The sequence below is a fragment of the Chenopodium album genome, chromosome 3 (genome assembly GCF_948465745.1).
Source record: "Chenopodium album chromosome 3, dcCheAlbu1.1, whole genome shotgun sequence".
NCBI classification, from domain to species: domain Eukaryota; kingdom Viridiplantae; phylum Streptophyta; class Magnoliopsida; order Caryophyllales; family Amaranthaceae; genus Chenopodium; species Chenopodium album.
In genome coordinates this window covers 50,892,583-50,896,788 of record NC_137836.1, presented here as the reverse complement: position 1 = coordinate 50,896,788, position 4,206 = coordinate 50,892,583, and the positions used below count along the sequence as shown (strand labels likewise).

At 38.6% G+C, this 4,206-nt stretch overlaps 1 long non-coding RNA gene across 1 annotated transcript; it reads right to left on the bottom strand.

Moving 5' to 3' along the window:
- Positions 1-3,444: 3,444 nt before the first annotated feature.
- Positions 3,445-3,909, bottom strand: LOC145613902 (uncharacterized). The gene is made up of 3 exons (XR_014107024.1): positions 3,843-3,909; positions 3,634-3,737; positions 3,445-3,535 (listed from the first exon to the last, which is right to left on the bottom strand). It is a non-coding gene; the product is annotated as an uncharacterized LOC145613902 (long non-coding RNA).
- Between the last annotated feature and the right edge of the window lie 297 nt (positions 3,910-4,206).

Genomic DNA, 4,206 nt, shown 5'->3' with positions numbered 1-4,206 from the left:
TCGGCACTTAAAAAGTCGAAAGAAATAAGGGTTAAAAATGAATTTAGACGAAAAAATGGACTGGAAGTTCCCGCGCCACGACAGACTGCCACCGTGTCACGGGAATCTTTCCCGTCTGACGGTGGGACTTCCCGTGACACGGGAGGTCTGCCGTGACACGGGACGTTCCGTGTCCTTTCCGCGTAAACCCTTAACGCGTTTTTCATCTCGTTTTCTGAAAATTTCCCGCGTCACTCCAAAACTGTATCGTGTCACGGGAATGTGTACCGTCTGATGGTACAGTCTGACCGTGTCACGGTACAGTCTGACCGTGTCACGGGATACTTTTTTAGGGTTTTTATCATTTTAGGGTTCCGTGTGCTCCCTCAGCACATTTTCCCTATAAATACCCCGTCATTTATGATGTACGGGGCAGGGAGTAATTCTCTAATTTAATTTTCTCTCTTCTATGCTTTAGCCTAAACACTACCCTACCCCTTTTCTACTTCAAAATTCCTTCTTCAAGTACTCAAAGGAGTCCATATTTTACTCGAGGTTTTGTCCTTAAACCAAGGCGTGAAAGGTAGAACTGTTTGAGGGTTTGGCCCCAAAATCAACTTTATTTTATTTATTTTAATTTAGTTATCGTTTTATTATTTCCTTGAAGTTACTAACTCGTTTATTATTTTGTAGTTGCAAACAAACAGAATCGAAGTAAGGATCATGCTCCTTTTATTTCTATTATTTTTGTAACGATTTTATGTTGTTGGAATTGTGATTAAATTGGTTTTTAATATTAATATTATATTTATTTTGATCACCATATTGCATGTTAAAGGGAATATGTAATTGAAAATCACGCCTAATAAGATAATTTGGACAACCGGTTTAGGATCCTTTTAATCTTATCATTAATTGAAGTGATCACCAATATTTTAGAATTATGTGTGCATTAATATTAAACCAATTTAGTTAAATAATAGTCTAGGAGCGAATTGAATTATTGTTTGTATGCCTTTTAGATCACAGGAATGCTTTTCAATATAAGAATCGAGTAGAGGCCAATACGGGCGAATGTGACTCCATGACTCACTTCGTACCATCATCCCCGATCCTCCTTTCGTGGTTCCGAACCATATGGAGTTAGTAATCTCATGGATTATGAATGGGGTGTAACCTTCACGGGTCAATCGTTGTTGCCTATCGTTGTGCCTTTATTTGTGGTTGCCTTAAATGATCCGTGAATGGTTTACAAGTTCCTTAAAAACTTGTTGGCGGCTCCCTACTTTCCTTGTCCCTAATCGTATATGTCAATTCCTACTTCCTATGAGTGCCAAGCATATTCACAACATGCTTTTACGTAGGCGCACTTCGAACGACGCCTACAATAATAAACATGTTTATAGGTTCAAATTGGTTAATCATAGACATTTTCAAGCATTTACAAGGTTATAGGTTCCTCAAATTTCAAATCACAAGTATAAGTGCCTATGTTTTGCATGCTTCCTTAAAAAATAATTTCATTAGTTTCCAAAGTTAGATGTGTTACCGAGATTCGTTGTGCCCTCTTGTTAGCCGCAACTTTTCCTTTTCCTGGAACTTCCTTGAAATGTGTCTTTAGGAACACCTCCGGAGCAGTTGTAAGCACTCCACCGGCTTTCTGAGCCTGCACAAATCAAATAACTCCATAAATGTTTAGTGTATGTAACTACTAAAACATATCAGTATCATTATATACCATTAAGTATTACCATTTTCTTTGCATGCTTTGATGCAGAGATAGAACCTTAAAAGTGTGACAGCTCAATTGGATTAGACAGGGAGCCGCCCCTCCTGTTCTTCTTCGCTTTTTCTGACCTCTCCAGAAATACCGGATCCTTTCTTTTCGCCATAATTTGCTCTAACATAGCCTCTCCCATCCATACTGGAACTGCCTTGTTTCTGACCGAAACATTGTATGTAATCTCTTTCAGCCTCTTATGTGCCTTCTTTTCATACTTCTTCTTCACGAGGGCATTAAGATCAGCATTCCAAAGGTATTGTTTCTGCAAACAAGAAAAATAAAATGTATAATAATTTATTGTAATAAGTAACCAAAAAACAACAAAGTTAGACGAGTAAACTAAACTTGGGGGTTTTATAATACCGTAAACGAGTTCCACCAGTGGGTCTTAGTATCCTTGTCAACCATTTCATAGTTAAGCCATGGTTCGCGCCAATTTGCTTGAAAAATATTTGTAATGGAGGTGCTCACGGTGTTATCATCGAACCTTTGTACCAATAAGCATACAAATGAAGTCATTACATACAAATCTAACCAAGATTGTTCAAGTTGGAATGCAAATTAAGATAACCATGAGTAACTTACCATAACCCCGTCGGGTGCAAAAGTCCTTATCCCAACGGGGGTAGGAACCTCACCCATGGGAGAGTTACCGTCTTGCGTCTCAGGAACCTGAGTAGATGTCCTAGAACCGCCTACACCTAGCTCAGGGGATGGGGTAACTTCCTGAGAAGTTTCCGTATTTGCATGGCTTGTCGACGGAAACAATTCTCTCGGTGTGGCATGTCCCAACTTCCGACGACCACCACCGGCCATGACAACCTACAATAAGAAAAACATTATGAACATCGGTAAAAATCATATAGCCATGTTATATCACGATCTATAAGGTACTGTCACACATAACCTTGGCTTTGCAAAATATAAATAATAACATATTTACACAAGTATATCACATTGAAACTAGGATGGTCTTTTAAAATAAATTGAAATCCATTAAGATTACATAATTAAAAAGTCAAAACAAGGTTACAATCAATCTCCTAAATCTCAGTTGAATCGTCCTCCCCATCAGCACTAAGATCATCATCGGTATCGTCATCCCAAAATCCGTCATCCTCATCCTCGTCCTCACTATCAGTAGATTCGAAACTGGACTCGTCTAGAGGGGCATCGGGCAACACTTCATTTTCAGTATCCGAATCTTCAAAACCTTCTTCATCACCTTCATAGTTTGGAATGTCATCCGGAGCACAAAGAGTTGGAATGTCCGCACTGGTTTCTTGTAGAAAGTCTTCGTCAACTGGTGCATCAACAACAGACCTCGCCTTTTTCTTGAACACATCCCACCATTGAGCCTTATCTCTTTTCAGACTTGGGTAAGGTGCATAGTAGACTTGGTTTGCTTGGTAAGAAAGCACAAATGGATCGTACTTGGGGTATTTTTTGGTATGATTGACTTCTACAAGCTTGTATTGATCAATGTTCATACCCCTAGTGGAATCCATCCAACTGCACTTGAAAAGAACAGTCTTATAAGTCCGTAGGGCACCAGTGAACTCCAACTCGATGATATCCTCTAGAAAACCAAAATAATCACCACCATCTTCATTGGATATGCTTACTCCATAATTCATTGTTGACTTATGTTTTCCATGGCCATAAGTTTGGAATTTCTCCATTCACATAGAATTGGCTCCAAGTACGCACTCGCTTAGATGGGCCCATAGCCAAAGCAAACAATATTTCATCATTTGGCTTTTCTTGAATCACCTGCTCATATGGCATAATTATATTAATAAATTGATATTAGTCGTGAAGTTATAGAAACAAAGTAAGAAAACGTGTTAGATGTCAAATGCGTATCATACTCACTTTCAACCTAAACCACTCGAGGAATTCAGCTTCATGTTTAATCCACACATCTTCTTTGCGAATAGTGGGTTGCATTTGAACAATGTGGTCCTCAAACCCCCTTCCATATAACCAAAGAAAGAGTATTAATGAAGGTGGTCGACAATGGATACGATGTAAAATTCAATGAAATCCTAGTGACTGTGATAATTTACAAATTTAATACCTCTCATATGGTTCCAGAATACCGCTATTTCCCAAAACATATAAATGAGCACGTTGTAGTTCTTTTTTATCCAAATAACGATGAACTCCACCAGTAGAAGCATGTCCATGATCAACCCTAAACAGTTCTGGAACACTATCATCCAAAGTGCTTTCAACATCCTCATGAACATTTCGACCTAAGTCCCGTGTTTTGGTATCCACTCCTTGTTGGAAGTAGTTAGAGCAAAAGTACCCTATCTCTTCCGTTAGATAAGCATTGCGTATTGAACCTTCCACACGAGCCTTATTGCCAATTTTACGTTTCAAATGATTAAGGAACCTATAATAAAAAATATTGAATAAGTTATATGTTATGCAAACAA